We start from the raw sequence: 18,459 nt of genomic DNA on the forward strand, positions 1-18,459 counted from the left end.
TCTGGTGTTCTGTTTTTATTTGTTTGTTTTTGTTCCTACTCCTCTAAATACTTTTCATTCCCTTGGCCCTTTTCTATCAGATGTTGAGAGACTTCAAAACAATTTATGAACTGTTCCTCATCTTTCTCTCTTTACTTTTCCTTTTTAGTTGTAGATGGACCCAATACCTTTATTTTGTTTATTTATTTTTTAAGTTTTGGCAGGAAGTAGTTTTATTTGTTCATTTTTATTATGTAGTACTGAGGATCGAACCCAGTACCTCACATGTACTAGGCAAGCACTCTACCACTGAGCCACAACCCCAGCCCTATTTATTTATCTTTATGTGGTGCTGAGGATTGAACCCAGTGCCTCCCACGTGCTAGGTGAGTGCTTTGCCACTGAGCTACAACCCCCTCGTCTTTTTTGATTAAGAAAACCACAAAAACGTGACTTCCATTCCTCATCAGCAACTGCCTCTTTTCGGGAGCTGGAACAACACCTCTTGATCACTGTCGTGGTATTTTCTACTAAGTCTTTTATAAATATCGAATGGTGCATTTTTTCACGTTGTGGCCCAAGTGAATCAAGGTCTCTTTATATACCAGAAGGCCAATCCAAATGACACATGTTTGCTTTATCAACCTCTGTAAAAGTCTAGCGGTAATTTATATTGATTACATAATAAGAAACTCCATCCCTGGTACAACATGTTCTTTCAGCTGCAGAGCCACACCTGTAGAAATGCTAACACACATCTGGTTCAATAAATCTGTTCTTTCTGATCCTCTGGAGAGATACTTTTATGTAAACTATATAGCTACATGTGGAACAGGAAAGACCAAAACAGATGGCCAAACATAGTAACCATCTCCACCCCAAGGCTTGGGCTTTCTTCCTTGACTTTGATGGCTTCCTGACAGTTGATTCAATCATTCTGTATATGAAAAGTGTTTCTTATCACGTGTATTGATGCTTAAATAGCCATTTCAGCAATATTATTGCTATCAGGAGGTTTCAAGGAAATTCTCTGAGACAAGACTGTTCGTATTATTCATTAATAAGTAGATTGTCCCCCCATTGAATTTTTTGATAGGAAGAGCAAAAAGAAGATACCTGCATTTCCTCAGCTTTATCTGTTTTTGTTTTTATTTTTCTCAATTCAGTTGCACGTTTTTAGATTGTATCACTACCAAGAATTGACTTTAAAAGCAAACAAAGTATAATAAATCAAATAACTGGTGTACTTGGAAGCAGCTCATCCATAACAAGCCCCTGAATTACAGTTAGTTTTTGTAGTGAAAGTTTACTAGTAAAGAAGTGGCCTTGACAGGAGGGATCTCAAGTTCAAGGTCATCCTTAGCAACCTAGCAAGACCCTAAGTTACTTAGTGAGATCTGTCTCAAAATAAAATATAGAAAGGGCTGGGGATGTGGCTCAGTGATTAAGAGGCTTTGGGTTCAATTTCTGGAACAACAACAATAAAAAAGTAGCCTTGACAGGACAACAGTGAGCCTTTTGGGGGGACATACAGAACCACCAATCAGGAAAGTTCAGAGGTAAGAGCCACATCTAATCCAATCCCTTCATTACGAGGGTCGGTGCCCTAAAATACCAAGTTGTTTGTCTGGAGTCATGAAGTTGTATAAATGCAGAAACAAAATTAAATGGATTCTGTCACTGTCTACTGCTAACTCATATTTCAAAGAAAGTTTGGAGGCTGAGTCTATGAAAGATTATACTTGAGGTGATTTCTAGGAAGCAAGCGAGTGTCTCCATAGCTTATTTGTTACCAACAGGAACTTTTCATGAAATGTGGGGGTTTTGTTTTATAACTGCCCAAATCTTTTGATTTCAAGGTTCAGGGGGAACAAGGGTCAGGTCCTCTTCCCACCCCCTACTTCTAGTAGTGTTAAAACTCTCACAAGCAAATTATGGTGCGCTGCAGCTTTAAGAGCAGAGCTTCAGCAGCTCAACAGCAGGTAAGACCTTTCATACTAATGCTTCTGCCTAAAACTGTAGAACCATGGTGGTGGGAGGTAATGCTGGGGCGGGGGGGGGGGGGCGCGTTGTGCACTGGGCGTTACCATCTGTTTGCTGCCTTGGTGGCTTGGCAATAGGGCTCCAGCATCTGGCATCAGGGTGGAGCAGGTTGAGGCATCTGCTAGTGGTCTCAAGGGAAACAAACCAGAGACCAGGGGAAGCCTAGAGTAATTCAGGTGGAAATTCCTCAAGAAATGGCTGGTCCAGGAAACACATGCTCAAGAAAAAGAGCTGGCTAATACAATTTCCACTCTTGTATTAGAGTTCAATAGCTCCATGATGTACATATTAAAGTTTTCCCATATGAAACATTATATTGTTCCAAGGGGCTTGAAAAACAAAGGACATTATGTCAAAACTGAGAAGACCCAGATAAAGTATGGAATTTCATTAATAATAATATAATAACATTGTTTCATTATTTGTGAAAAATGTGAACCATAGTAAAGTTAACAATAGACGGAACTGGGTGTAGGGTATATGAGAATTCTGATACATTCTTGCAACTATTAAATCAAAAAGTATTCTAAAATAAGACATTATTTATAAAATTAATAAAAAAAATTGACCCAGCCATATGATTTCTTGTGTAAGCTTTACCCCAAGCACAGTTGCTAGGTTCAAATATGCTTTTCTTCCATTCTTTTTTTTTTTTTAACATTCTGAGCACATTTTTATACTTTAGTACATTCAGCTATAGATATTAAAAACAGAGATTACAAAGCACAAGCATGTTCACACATGTGATCTCATATGTTAAAAATTTAGATGCTGGTGCAAGATATTTTAGTGAATCTAAGGGCAACAAGACTCTAAGATTCTACAATTGTTCACTATGTGTTTTGGTTTCACATAAACCTTTTTTAAAACGTCTCTGATTACATTAGCGAAAAAGGTTCAATTAGATGATAATCTGTTTTAACCATCCCTTGTCAACACTGTGGGGTTTCAGAGTGTCTCTAAATAAGATGATTGTCATATTGCTTTTAGAGACAAGGATAGAAAGGAAGATGCTTATCCCAGAAGCCTAACATTATAAATTGCATTACAGGTATTAAATTATCCATACTGTATCATGATATGTATAAATATCATGTGTCAATTAAAAATTAAAATGTGGAGGAAATAATGTAAGATGATGTTAGCAGTGAAACTACTCATGTTAATCCTTTTTATTACATCTAGTTTAAAATAATAAACATGCATTGCATCCTTTAAAAATTAAATTTAAAATCATGGAAAGGGACTGGGGCTAGGGCTCAGTGCCCGCCTTGCACATGTGAGTCACTGGGTTCGATCTTCAGAACCACATAAAAATAAAGATATTGTGTCCATCTATAACTAAAAAAAAAAAAAAATGTTTTAAAATAATGGAAAGAAGGAAAGGCTGGAACGGGGGTTGAGACAGCCCTGAAAGTCAGAGTCAACTGAAGCTGTCACTCAAGGGATAATTGCTGGAAATCTCAAATCTGAACTTGGAGTCTAGACTTTCCTTGATAAATATGGACTTACATCTCCCCAAACTACTAAAGAGCAAGTCTTCTGTTTCAGAGGAAAAAGGAAAGAAAACAATGGGTGTGCTTTGGGACACTCTACTGCCTAAAGTCCCTCTGTGTTAAAGATACACTGCTCCCTACCCAGGCATTATAGAGCAGAGCAAGGCACTGGGCATTGAATGGCCCAATAGGCCATTCAGAGTGACACAGGTTATCTGCTATGGACAGGAGTCTTGACCTGGGCATCTTTTTCAACAGACCACCACCTGAACTCTGAGGTCCTCTGCAAGCCAAGGTATCTAAAACTTATATCTCATTGCAAACACACTCTCAAAAGAGAATTAGCAAGCTAGAAACTCTTCCCAATGGAAAGAGCAGCTGCTGTATTTTAACACATGCCTAAGAGCAGGTATGTGGAAAGGCATGGAGGTTTGGGAAATAAAAACCAAAAATAACAAACTCTTAAACTCTTCATTTCCTATTTACCAAATACAGGTGGTCAGGGCTCCAGGCCTGCGGATACTAATTCCTTCACTGAATCTTAGGGCAATGAATGAATACTGCCATTTACCCCTGCCACGACTACTGCAGAGTGAAGTATTTTTTTTGTTACAATCAATCTTTGTGATTGATGCAAACCCAAAATGACACGTGCAAGGATGAGAGCCATGGGCCACCATGACTGAAGCAGAAGCACCCAAATGGTATAGGATGTTTCCAACTGTATAGATCTCAAGGAAGGAGAAAGAAAAAATAGGAGAGGACCGAGAAGAAAGGAGGAAGAGGGCGAGAACTAAGAAGAGGAGGAAGAAATTTAACAGGGCTCTTCTTTTCTTTCATGAAGTATCTTATTTCTTTATTTGCCAATTATTTTCAGGGTACTTGAAAAAGCAAAAAAGAAAATTATTCAGTCAAAATCCCCAAATACATAAGTAAACAAATGAAAGAACAAGTGTGGCTTCTTCCTGCTGGCATGGTGCTCTATTTCAGCCAGCTGTGACGGATGTTCCAGTAGTCAGCAAGAGGGATGGGTCCCTCCTCTCCCCTCAGAGTTGAAAAGGAGCTTCAGGACATCCCTGCACAACCCAGAGTCTGACACAGATATCTTGACGATTGCAGTGACCTTCCAGAATGACCGGAAGTCACACGTGACTGACTCATACAAAGAGCTATGCTTGAAAGCCACTGAAGATTTCAGCCTCAAAGACTATTTCTTGAAACCTGCAGCAACCCCTGCTAGGCCTCTGGTGCATGCTGCTTTAGAGGACAGAATATCCAGATTCTGAGGTCACAATGAAGTCAATGCTGCTTGCTTTGTCACTTCATGTCTGCATTGTCTTCAACTCTAGGGTAGGTGTGCACATACAGGAAGTGTGTGAACTTTGAATTGAGACACGTACACACGATAGTTACAGGTATTTAGGTGGTGTAGAGGCTGTCTAGATCCTGGGCAGAACTACTGAGGTGGTGGACAGTCCACTCTGGACTCATCTGAGACCCCAAGCAGCTCGTAGCATTTGGTGGTTTATTTTGAGGTGTGTGTGCACACACGCATGTGCTCAGTTTGTGCCTTGATTTGTCTCAGAAATATAGGAAATATACCCCATATGTATCACAGCAGACAAACATGACCTCCCTGAGCTGCATTATGGAAAAAAATAAATTTAAAAAAGAGGCGGGGGGGAGGGAGGGAGAGAGAGAGGGGGGGGAGGGAGGGAGGAGGTGAAGAGGAAAAGGAAAAAGGAATTTAAACAGTGAGACAAGTTACAGAGTAGAGGAGATTGAGGAAGTGAAGAGATTATGGAAGAGAGATATTCAATATCTAAAGGATATTGGATATCTAAAGGTAAAGTTCTTGGAAGGAAATTAAAAGAAGGATCAGAACATCCAAAGTGTTTAAACAGGAAGGTCTAGAAACAGAGTGAGCAGTGATAGGTGAAGGGAGATTTGTGGGGGGCAGGACACCCTACACCAGGCACAGGATACCCAGCCCTCCAGGTTTGCCTGGCAGGGTCCTAGGTAGGGCTCCTATTTTAGGAAAGTTGTCCTTCAGAAGTGACCAGTGTAGATGATAAATGGTACAGTGACTCTCCAGATCGTCTCTGGCCTCAGAGAGGAGTCACGGGCAGGACCAAAGCTGGGACACCAAGGAGAGCTTGAAGGACAGGAGAGCAGGAAGCAGTGGCTGAAGGGAATACAAAGGAGGCAGGGCATGACATGGGAGCTCTGGGGACCAATTGGGCCAGCACCGATGAGGCCAGAGAGGCACTGAGAGCAAAGGATGGACAGAGGAGAGGTGGAAGAAACTAAGGCCACAGACAAAGGATTCAGAGCACACGTTTATTTTTTCCAATATTTTCCCCTGTATTTGGGGATTAGTGGCTGTGTTCAGCTTGTGTATAAGTCTCCTTCCTCCTGTGCAGACAACCACACCAGGCCATCAGTGGCTGCCTCCCTGGCCCGCTCAGCTGCTCCAAAGCTGCTCACCTCTTTCCTGGCTCTGCCTTCCAGACTCGCAGATGGTCTCAGCCAAGCCTTCCCAGCAGCCCCCTCCCCCACCTTTGATGGCCACATACCAGACTGTCTGCCACCGTGGTTTCCCAGCCTTCCACAGATAGGCCACAGTATGCAAAGCTGCGCCTCAGTGCGTCATTTCAGAGACCTCTTTTGACTTCTCACTGGATCAGAATTTCACATTGCGAAAGGCAGAAAGCAAATGTCAAGGGCAAGTTCAAAAAGCCAACTGATTTCTAGCAAAGAATTCCCTAGACTCAGAGGGAAGATGGAATACCACCAGCAACAGTCTTCTGCACCAGAGTTTCATAAGCTACGCCACATGGGTTTCGACCATGATTTTGAACTGGAGCATGTTATGGGTTGAATTATGTCTCCCCCGCACCAAATTCATTGTCAGAGTCCTAACCTGCAGCATCTCAAAATGTAACCTTATTTGTGGCCTTTACAGAAATGATCAAGTTGAAAAGAGGCCATTAGGGTGGAGTTCATCCAATATGAATGGTGACTTTATAATAGGAAATTTGGACCTAGACTCCTACAAGAGAGGATGCCACTTGAACATGAACTTGACCGCAGCCATCTACAAGCCCAGGAGATACCTGGAGCAGAGCCTTCCCCAAAGCCCTGGAGGGATCCAGCCCTGCTGATGCCTCAGTCTTGGACTTTTAATCTCCAGAACTGTGAGAAAATACATTTCTGTTCTTTTCTGTTATGGTAGCTCTAGGAAATAAATATCCCAGATGCAGTCTGGCCAAAGATAGGAGTTTGGAGATGTTGACTAGACTTTAATTTTTTTTTCTTTCCCGGAGGAAACTAAGTAATTCTTCTTAGAACTATCTCAAAGAGTGGGTGCTGCCTACAGCAAGATTTCTGGCTGATCTTGAGTAAACTGTTTCAGCTACTCATGCCTCAATTCTTCCATGAAACTGGTTATTGGAGCTGCATTCTGAAGTCCCCACTGTGACTGACTATGAAGGCAAAGAGTGATCACATGAACGTTCTGCTTTGGGCAAGAAGGTCAAACTTAAACAAGGTGTATTATTAATAAATAATATTTTAGGAGTGACCATTAAAGCAAATGGACTCCAAATTCTGGAGTTGGACATCCAGTCCTCAAAGAATCAGCCCCGTCTTGGCCTTTTTAATACCTAAATTTGATATACCTAGACAACAAAATGGCTTGAAGCACTTGTCCAACTAGTTTAATCCTTCAGTATCTAATTCCATATCTCCCCTGGAGTCAGGGAGAAATGTGCAAATCTCTCTGCTACCAGCAAAGGGAAACACAGAAGTACTTCTGTGGCCCTCTCCCTAACTGCTCTAAGCCTAGATCCTTGCCCCATCTGGCTCTAACTTGAACAATCGCTTGAGTCAGTAGTGTAAGAAATGGTGTTTAGTTCTGTGTCCTTATATGGCAGGGAGTGACAATGTGCTTGTCTCCTTGAACTGCAGTATGGCTCAGTGACAAATTATAATGACTGGTTATGGAAACCTTCTGCTCTGGTTTCCATCACTTTTCTGAGGGAAGACACAGAACAGACAGCTGTAGAGGAATGAAAAGGGTTGGAGTCAGGGAGTGGCCATGAATCCAGCTCAGTCTCATGCCAGTTGTGTGAGTTGAGCAAGTTACTTGGTTTACTTTACTGCTCTGAGGTGTAGTCCTCAGTTGCAAAGTGATATCATATGGCAAGTACCCCAACAAGGTAGCTGATTGAGCTAGCTTACCTTCTCAACCATCCTCAACCTTTAAGGGCTCAGGATAACTAGCAATCTGTTGCTCTTCACCCTCTGACGCTCTCTCCCAAGTTCTGCATTCTCTTTCTCTCTCTCTCCCCACCCCTTCCTAGCTCTCTCTCTTTTTCCCTCTCCCTCCTTTTCCTCTTTCTTTCTCTCTCATTTCAGATCTAAAACACTGAAATCCTATAAAACAACCAAGCTTCAGGAATAATTGGCCATATTACATAAAGATTATTCAGACAAAGGTGGCTCAGGTCCATGGGTAAGGGTAAAGGGTAAACTTTAAACTTATGGGTTGAAGATGATGGAGGCTGTCTTCTGCAGGGGAAGGTGATGTTGCAGAGACAGACCTAGTTAGAACATGCTTATTCTCACCTGCAATTTCCTAGAACTTGTGTCTGTTGGTCCTAGTCTTACCTCCTGGTGAACCAAAATTTGAAAGCAACAGACTCCTTTTATTTCACCTTTGTGATGGCCATGGAGGAAGGAAGACCAGAGAGCACATGGCAAGGGGCATAGGACTAAAGGGGGTCCCATGCCTACTGAGTCTCTGTAAGAAGTCACAGTGGATAATTGACAATCTAATTTGGTGTAAATCATGTACAAAGCCATTTAGAAATACTACTTCTAATAGTTACTATAACTGTAAAATAAAGGAGTAAAATCCCAATTTTGTAAGAGAACAGACAGGCTAGAGATCGCCAGATTTGAAATTCAAATTCAGGTCTTCATGACTCGAAAGTTTGTTCTCAAATAGATCGCACCTCCAGAGTCACACATAAAAGAGGGGTCTCTGTCTCTTGGAGTCATTAGCGATAGGTGGCGCAGAACAGAAGGTAAGCCTGTGGATCTCGGAAACAGATTATCCAGGTATAAATCCTGCTTCTGCCTTGCACTAGCTCTGTTACCTCAGATGTAGTACCTACCCTAACTATAACTCAATTTCTACATCCGGAAAATTGCTTGTTATAAATATTACTTAATTTGTATCTAATAAATATCAATATACTACTTAGCATGTGACACACATTATTCTAAGCACTGTATAGTGGTACAATTAGTGAAGGGTTCATGAGCTCTAGCATAAACATTGGTTTCAGCTTTCTTTTAAAAATATCATAGACGTTTATTCTTTTTACTCTTTTACTAATAGTACATGTGGAGCATGGTATTTTCTTAGGCTCAGGTCACAGCACTGAAAAAGCCAAAGTCCCTGTTTCCCTGATGTTTATGTTCCAGGAGCATCACATACTCTAGGAAACATGATCTAGGAAATAATAAATGTTCTAGGAAATCATAAATGAGCAAACAAACATACATAAATTATGAATATGCATGCAACTAAATGATAGAGGTGTTCTGATTGGCTGTCCTGTGTAAAAGGCCAATTTTGCTACTCCATACCTTGGGGTCAATGATATGTTAGGAAATGTTTAAAAACAAACTCTTATTGGAAGGAAGGGAAGTCTGATTTGTAGCAAGTGCCAATTTCTTTGATATAAATCCTTCCATTATGGTCAATTTCAAGCTCCCAACATGACATCACTGAACAAAGAATTGGGAAGGAGAATCTGGGTTGCAAAGCATAACACAGAATTTTCATCATACAGACTAAGTAGATATAACTAACCCCAAGAGAACAGATTATAGTAGAGTAGAGTAAAATAATTAGGAAGGGATATATCTCGAATATTGATTACCCTGGCTTTTACTACAATTTTTAAATTTATATCATTTAACTTTTAGTAATGCTTTTATTTTACAAACCAGATCCCAAAATTCTTGAAAATTTAACTATCAGTTTTCGGGAGTTAGTATGAATTGAGGGTACCTGGAAAGGGAGGTAGTATCAGAGCAGAGAGAGAGGAGTCCAGATGCTGTTTGTGTACAGCTGTGGGACATAATTTAACTCATTTTTAGCTTCCTTTCTCCAACAAGCTCTGCTTCCCTGTACACAACATAAGCACCTTGTAAACCAAATAGCATTGATACAAATACAGTAAAATTCTGTCATTCGTATTGGACAAGTTCACTCATACAGACAAACATTTAGAGCTACAATTTTGGGTGAATATAATGTATGTATTCAGTGGTCTGAATATGGTAGATTCTTCTGCAAAATACAGAAAAAGTAGCCCCTAGAGATGAATTTTCTGTGCTTTTGCACAAGGAACTGATCCCCAGTCCATGATCCCAAAGCCACTTGCCAGTTAGAAGCCCCGCACTTCTGAAAGGGCCTCCAGAGAAGCATCTAGGCCTGGGGCTGTGATGGTCACAGCCTGGGGAGGGGGGGGATGGAGGGTGCAGGTGAAGGAGGCGTCTCTCCTTTCCTGCTTAGGATTTGCAAATCCTGATCACAAAGTGGAAGACAGAGAAAAACATCTTCTACGATTCCTGGTAAGGGAAATACCTAATGCAACTGATTTTCAAAACATCCTTGGACAGAAATACTTAAAAAGAAAAATTTTCCTAGATTTACCCCTCCTCCCAAGTCTACATTTCACTTAGTAACAGTGGCTGGAACAAGAAGTGGAAATACCATGAGAAATTTTATTCCTGCCATATTTCCAGTGCTTTACAAAAGCAACAACTGGAAATCTCATCAGGACCTTGAACCTCATAGGGTTGACAGCTTTGTGCTTAAACCAAAAGAGTAGGTGAAGCTGGAGGAATTTTCAAGATAAGTCTTCTGGCTCTTCAGAAGAGACTCTTTGGTAAAATTGATGACTTGGGATATACATCTGTAGCTTTTAGGGAAAAACATCATTTAAATCTGAACAAATAGACTTCTGAGAAATAAGTAACTCCATACCTCTCCTATAAATTATTGTTACTGTAGGTGTACAGAATTGTTTCTGAGCCAGGATGTTTTATCAGTGCCACCAGGGAGCTTTGACAAACTACAGATGCCTGGACCTCACTCTAGCGAGACCTACTGAATTGGAACCTCCAGGGGACAAATCTCAGGGACGTATATTTTCAAAAAACTCTACAGATGCTGCTCAAGAGCCACTGGTGTGCAGGCAAATTGGGCTGCATGGTATAATCCACATTTGTGAATTGTGTTGTTCTCTTTTATTATCAGAAAAAAGCAATCTTTGAAACCAAAAAGGTTAACTGCCTGGGACTTCGGAGCTGTGTGTTTTAGAACCATCTTTGCTACCAGTTAACTGGATGATCTTGATCTAGTCGCTTATTTTATTCTTTCATTCAACAAATATTTATTGGGCTTCTACCATGTGTCCAGGCACTGGGTATACACAAATGAAATAAACAGATGTTCCCTGCCCTTATGAATCTTACTGACCAAAAAGACAGACAGACATTAATCAAAGAAACTTACCAATACATAAATAACTGCACTTAGTGTGTGTGGCCAGGCTTTAGTTTCTCATCTGGTAAATGAAAAGTAGACTACCAGTTCCTTTTTGTGTGTATGTATAGTGCTGGGGATGGAACCCAGGACCTCGTGCATGCTAGGCAAATGCTTTACCACTGAGCTACCTCCTCAGCCCAGTTCCTTTCTTAAAAAAAAAAAAAAAAAAATTCTTCGTAAGATCCCCAATTTCTTGGCCCAACCCTCCCATTATGTCTTAGGAAAACATAAAACCAGAAGTTTCTATGAATCCAACTACTCTTGTATATAAATTAACATCTCATCACCAGAATACATTCTGCACAATTAGAAAAATAGTGGCACATATTGTGTGACATGTTTTATGACCCAGTTAGCTAAAAGCACTAGCTGCATATACAGATTTCTTTACCTTGTGAAATAACTTGTGGCCTCCCAAATATTAGGAAGATGCAGACTACCTTGACCAAGTACAAAATGTGGCTCTTAAGAAGCTATGGCTCCATTTGCCATAGATCATTACCAATGACAGCAGTTTTTTCTCCCCTGTGAGCTTAAACACAGCCTTGGAAACCTTCTTAACATACCAATTGGCTGGATCTGGCATATAAAATGGAAAACTAGATGTACTCCCTGGGCTGAATGATATCCTAAAGTCCTGCCCAGCTTAAAACTTCCATGGATCCATGTCTTCAATTCTGCTCTCTCAAGAAACACATATGCCGTCTCCCATCTTCACATAAAAGTACTCCAGATATCAGAAGGCATACAGGTGGCCCCTTACTTTTATTTCTTTGGGAATAAACAGGTCTAGATCGTTTATCTTTTCCTCATCTATTTTGCTCTCCTGAGCCCCTCCAGCCTTTGATGCTGACTCTGGGATGGGTGTTTGTCGATGCCTCTCTAAAGAATGTGACCATGATGCTCCAAATGTGATCTGGCCAGAACACAGGGGATGCTGCTGAGCAGACTTCAGGACAGGGGTTCAGCGGATGAAGGATTACGCAGCAAATATTGCCTAGACCTGAAACACCCGGTTAAGTGTACACTGGCTTTTATTGCATTCTGTTGATTGAAGTATTGTGATTTACACTGAGATGTATTGGTTTTCATTTATTAAAATTGCTAAATTATTATTTACTAAATTTGAAAGATTGCCTTCATTTGGAGGCGAGCCATATCATACCTGTGGCTCATGAAGTTTCTTGCCAACAAGAATGCTCGAAGTGCTTTTTCTCTAGAATCTTTCCGAAATGGATGAATTCTTATTTTTTCATTTATCAGTGGTGAAAAATTTGAGGTTACCCTCCCTTAAGACTGGCTCGTTGGGCCTTACCAAGAACTGTATGACCCTGGTATTAGGTAAACCACTCTCTAGAATAATATATTCACATCACAATCCAAGTTATATACATTTAGACCTGTTGGAAATGTCAGCTGATTGGCCTCCACTCCCAACTGCCTCTTCTAACTAAAATGAACCACTGGGCTTTTCTATGCCCAGAGGTGACCACTGACTGATTGGAGCATGGTGGCAGCCAGGCCAACTGGTGCAATTCATCCATAGGTACATCAGTATCTTTAACACCTTCCTGCTAAGGGATTCGGCAAATGAAGATAAAGCTATTAGTTGAATCCATCCGATCTCCTCTCTCAGAATTTGACCTGGAAGCACAGAAGGAATTTTCCAGGTGATAGGACAGTGGAAAGAAGCAGACACAGTCTGAAGCTGAGTTCTGTGACTGGAAACACCTTGGGTGGAGATAGAGTTCTCTGCTGAGACCCTTGGACCCACCTTGATGCTAATTTCACTCTTTGTGGACTCTCTGGTCCTGATTTGGCTTTTGGATTTCCATGTGATTCCATCCCTTTATTATTCCACATGTGTTTTATAATCCTGCCCCTTGACTTGAGCTTCTGAAGCTTGTGAACATAAGCATCTGTTTCCCCAGACTGCATCTTACCTGACCATACACTGACTTGCTCAGTAAGACCTTCATTTCTAAAACTACCTGACTTCTGATTGTTTCCTATTTTTCCTTTGCTCACCCAGCTGTAATTTACCACAGAGCCTATTTTTCTGCTTTATGTGCATCCTAGGGGAACACTGATGCCTTCTGGCCCTTGGTCCCTGTGGGTGCTTTCCCCAGATCCTGCCCAACATGCAAGTGAGGTCTGCCTACTTCCTCAGCAAAAAATGTTGAAGGAAGCAAAAAGGGATGTTACATGTGGCTGTGAAAGGAACTAATTACATATTCCTACTTAATACGTTCCTCTTCAAGTATGATGATTCCCTTCTAGTCAAGGGCTCTCATCTGCATATTCACAAAGCAAGGCCAGAAGCCTCAGGAAATGATTAAAAAGAAAATCGTCTTCAAGTTCTCCATTATTGATGTATGTAGTCACACTCTTTTGAAAAAAAAAGAAAAGATATGTATTAAAATGGGTGCTTATAAAGAACACCCAATTTATTTAAAATATTTAAAAAATTATTTTCCTTCAAGCTCTGCTTCACAGCTGCTTAGCAATCATTTTATTCATCTCTCAGTGCTCTCTGGGAGTACACTGAATAGCTGCCATTCCTGAGTTTCTCTAGCCTCTGTGAGCTACCCACAAGGAAACAGCTTCTTCTCTGCTGATGATCTCCTTTTCTTTGGAAGGGAAGCTGAAGGAGGCAGTCTCCTCCTCTGTATCTGTGTATGCACACCCATCTCCTTTTCCTTCCAGATCTGGGAACAAGAAGCACATCTCCACTCATATTCTGATCATACCCTTACCTCCTGCGGGTCATCTCCTGCCCCTCAAGGGTGGGTCCCTTACCAGTCAATCACAAAGGGTGGGTTCCCAAAGGACCTCAGGGTTCAGAGTTCTTATCAGATTGTCCAAGTTCTCCAAGCACCACCAGCAAAACATCCTACCAGAAGGACAGCCTCCTCACTTCCTCCTCATAGCCTGGGGCTTCCAGGCTTCCTGCCCCCCTCCCCGCCAGCCAGTTGAAAGCTTGTGGCCCCTTACTACAGAAAATGCTCTAATCTCAACTCTGCCTGCTCTTTTAACTTTTCTCCTTCTGCCTAAAAAAGACAAGCAGCTTTCCTCTATCTAGAACCAGTGCTTGACACTTACACCGTCGTCTGGGCCTCATCCCAGAGCCCGGATCCTGTCCATTTCCAGTGTGGAACCAGGAAAGCTCCATGTTTGGTTAGGGAATCGAGGAGCTGGTGGGGTGGATGGGTGGGGTGAGGAAGTTAGGGATGCTACCAGGGCTCAGTGACAGTTGGGGATACTAAAGACTGAGGCCCTCAGAGGTGAGAGGCAAGCTCCGTGCAGCAGTCTGGTCTCAATACCAACAGGAACCACAGCCAGGTGCTCCTGATTACCTCATCCTCCCGACAAGGCCCAGGCTTGACATGCTGGGATTAATTCCATGCTTTTGGCTGGAGGCAAAGAAGCTGCCTCATTTACTAAGGCCTTTCTGTTGTCAGCACTTGTCTTTGGTCTTCTGCTCATCTGGATCTTCAGATTTCCTGGTTCCTAGATATTGCCTTGCACCTCTGATGGCTTATCTTCCTGTTGTTTATTTTTCTCCTGGTCTCTGATCATCAAAACCAGACTTCAGACTACACTGGGCTAGACCCATGATTCACTAGATTATGGAACCAGAGACCTAGAAAGAAGTTGGAGCCAGAAAGTAGCACCCAAGGATGGAAGTATGAGGAAGGAGGAAATAGTTCAAGATAGTAGGTAAGAGGTAGGAACATAATGTCCACAGGACTCCAATTGAAGGCAGTTCAGTGTACTTAGCCTACAGGGAAGAAGAGCAAAGGCTCGCTTCACTTAGAGATATTAATCACTACCGGATCCATTCTGCAGATGTGGCCAAAGAATTGATGCCTTTGAGAGGTCAGGGTCATTTCAGCAGAGGAACCAAAACTACAAGTGAGGTCTCATCTTGGTGCTCGAGAGTTAAGGCTGAGCTAAAAGCATCTCTTTAAATTACCCAGCACCCAGAATGGATGGGCATCTGGGCTAGCTTGACAGATGAAGAACTTTCTGTTAAGATGCTAATGGTTCTATTTTCAGAATCTGAGAGATTTTACCCAGAAAACCCCTTTTGAAAGTCTAAAAATTCTTTGGCAGTATCTTTCTAACCTCCTCCTTAGTCTACCATGCTATTTGCATTCCTCTTCGTCAGCATTTTCTCCATCTCCCCAACCCCCATGGCCTCACCCCACCACATTTCCTAACCCAGTGACAGACAACAGGCAGATGGGAAACTATCAAATCCTCTCTCAGACCCATCTCAAGTCACTTTTCTGTCTTGTTAAAGGAGTGACAAACTAGTTATCATGCTACCATGAAAATGACAACTACATGTTCTTTTTCTTTTTCTTTTTTAAGGACTTCTGAGGTGCATTTCACTCATCAGAACAGAATATACCCAGGCTAGGTTCTGGAACTTTCTATGGCATGTCACAGTACCAACTTATTTCATATGCAGAGAGCAGGAGCTCTTCAGGACAGTCACAGAGGTCAATAAGAATTATTAATGGCCCCCCTGTCAGGAAATGCTCTCATGTGTCTCATTTAAATCTTTTGAATATGGTTCTCCTTCTCCCTCTAATGCAAAAATCATGTCATTTTTTTTTCATTTGAATTATTTAAATTCCCCATTCTATTGGCTTTGAAATGGAAACAACTCTACACTTTACCTATAGCCAATCCCTTGTACATTTCTCGAGTGTCCAAAGATCAGCTCTTTCAGTAATGTTTTGTCCCAGAATTTTGCCATCATATTTCTCTTTATTAAATGATTTTAATAGAATGAAAGTTCCCAAGTGTGGTTTTATTGAGTCTGTTTGCCTCCCTATTTGGGGGAGATGTGTTATAGCTAATACTCAACAGCAAAATGACACCCAAATAACTGCCTAAAGTTCAACAGAAACTAAAATCCTCACATTTCAATCTACAGTAGAACATGTACACTGTTTTTTTTTTGTGGGTTTTTTTTTTTTAAATGTGTTTTTGTGGTTGTTGGAGGTGGGAGGCACAGGAGGGGATGGGAGAGAGTGGTCATAGAAAGACTGAACTTTCAGGGATTCGAAGATGTTGGTTTCAAATGGAATTTATCTTCAAATCCCAAGATTATGGATTTCCTTCCAAACTGCATTCCCTACATGGTTTAGAGAACAGTTGAAAAAAAAATGCTCTCCATATTTTGATTGACATTAAAAACACTGTGAAAATAGTTTGGAACTTGATCTCTTCGAGGGAAGGACAATAATCAAACTGTAGCTTTTGCCTGCAGCCTTCCTCTCACACTTACTCAGAACTAGTCCAGGGAAAGAAATTCACAGGGAAGTCTGTTCTCATATATCACTTCTAGAAGCAGAGAGAGACATTCTCAAGAAATTATCCCCAATTTCTAAATACAAAGAGAAAAGATTAATGAATCTCAACCCCAAACCACCATACTGCATGGAATAAAATCAAATGGAATCTGTCATTTGGAGTGGTAGCCTTTCATATCCATATTATTAAAAAAAATTATCAGATTTGCCCTTCTCTCCACATAAGATCTAGCCACACATGTCCAGTTTTGCCAAAAACACTAGAAGGATTTTGCTGTTTCCGTTTATAAGTTCATCTGCATAGTCTTGTTAACAGACAGATCTCTGAAGACCAAGTACTTTGTTCTTATCCACTTTTTTGACCCTGGATTGCCACAGCACTAAAATTCCCCCGCCCTTTACAATCAGCTCTTTCTAAAAGGAATTGCAGACCATACTACCAACTAGCTGCCTGTGCTTCTATTTAAGATGCCCAAATACGTCTATCTTGAAATAAAAGCCTGTCTCCTTCCTTTCTGGAACACATTTCCAACCCACATTTTTTTTTTTCAAATTCTCCAGGCATAGTCAGGCACACTTTCAAACAGAAAAATGAGAGTTCTTGAGAAATAGTTTGGTAGGAGGTTAACTATGATTTCTAAACACACACCCACTAGCACATGCATACTCTTGTTTTTAGGTTTTATAGGAAACAGATCAGGGTAGGCAACCTCTGTCTTAGTAAATATCAGATCAGTGACACTAACTCAACCATCACTAGAGCTAGGACCCTCTGACTGTATTTGTTTTTTCCCCAGCTCCAAAAGTCTAGTTCTTGTTTGCAGAGTAACATAGAAATGCATGTGGTTTAAACACACACACGCGCACACACACACACACACACACACACACACACACACACACACATCACTTTTTGGCTTCTCATCAACATAAATAGTTGTTGCTCTTACTTTTAAAGCAAAACTCCTTTCAAAATCTGATAATAAAAGATGCAGAAGAAGCTGCTGAGTGGCACAGCCCGCCCGCTAGCCCTGGCCTGTGGTCATCAGGTACAAACCCACGTCCCTCTCCTAAACAAAAGGACATCTGAAGCAACGTTGCCAGTGCTCCCTGACACAAGTCACTATGTGATCTCTCCTCTTGTCCCAACTCTAGAAACAAAACTTGAAATTTCACCCTGTTCGCCTCTGGGAACATCTGCAGGGTGGTGAAGCCCAGTCTGACTCTGAGAATTTACATGGTCTATTGCCTTGAAGGATCTTGCATGTCTGGCTACCTTGGCCAGAATGTTGATTGAAACCCAGAGAAAAGTCCCCAGCTTCTCTGGAAAAGAAAAGAGAAAGGCCCCCGTGCCTTACCTCCGCGGCTGAAATCTCTTCCCCAGGACTCTGTGGGAAAGGAAGGGCTGATCCCTTTAAGCAGGAGCACAGCAAGAGAGCAGGCAGGCAGGCAGGCAGCCGAATGCACACTGCTCTATTCAATAAAACTGCAGACCGCCCTTCCTTGGCCCCTCCCAGAAGTCCATGCTAAGTGAACACATATCCCCTATGTTTACAGCCGGCAGTCAGTGGTATGCATTGTCCTGTAGTTTTTCTAATAAGCAGCCAATGACGACACCCTGGCCAAGGTGATGCCGTGGGCCTGTGCAGATGCCTGTCATTCCCCAGGCATGCTCAGGAAATCACTCATCAGAAAAACCAAGACCTAAAAAGCTCTGAAACAGCCGAGCAGGCTGCCAAAACCAGCCTGCTCCATGCCCTTTTTTGGTTATCCTTAGCAGGGCCTCTGGAAGTGTATCCATTGTCAGGAGCAATCAGAAGAAATGTTAATCTTGGAGAAAGAGGCTGTCTTGAAGAACACAAATGGAGCTTTAAAAAGAAAGCAGTTTATCAAATGAAAATTAACAGATATGTTTATGGGGGTTGGGAGTGGGGAAGGCTTTTGAGTGGAGGGCGATTTCATACTGTATTTCTTCTTAAAGTAG

General features: G+C 41.6%; 1 protein-coding gene across 5 annotated transcripts in view; it reads right to left on the reverse strand.

The window, feature by feature from the left end:
* Nucleotides 1-18,111, reverse strand: part of Cald1 (caldesmon 1) — a 175,789-nt gene extending 157,678 nt beyond the window's left edge. For 2 of the 5 annotated variants that reach the window (XM_026379906.2, XM_026379902.2), the window contains exon 1: nt 17,834-18,111. The gene's annotated coding sequence lies outside the window, so the exon portion shown is untranslated. The remainder of the gene's footprint in view (nt 1-17,833) is intronic. The other 3 variants (XM_026379905.2, XM_026379908.2, XM_026379907.2) reach the window with 3 other exon arrangements.
* Nucleotides 18,112-18,459: the final 348 nt, after the last annotated feature.

The sequence above is a fragment of the Urocitellus parryii genome, chromosome 3, assembly GCF_045843805.1.
Source record: "Urocitellus parryii isolate mUroPar1 chromosome 3, mUroPar1.hap1, whole genome shotgun sequence".
In the NCBI taxonomy this organism is placed as follows: domain Eukaryota; kingdom Metazoa; phylum Chordata; class Mammalia; order Rodentia; family Sciuridae; genus Urocitellus; species Urocitellus parryii.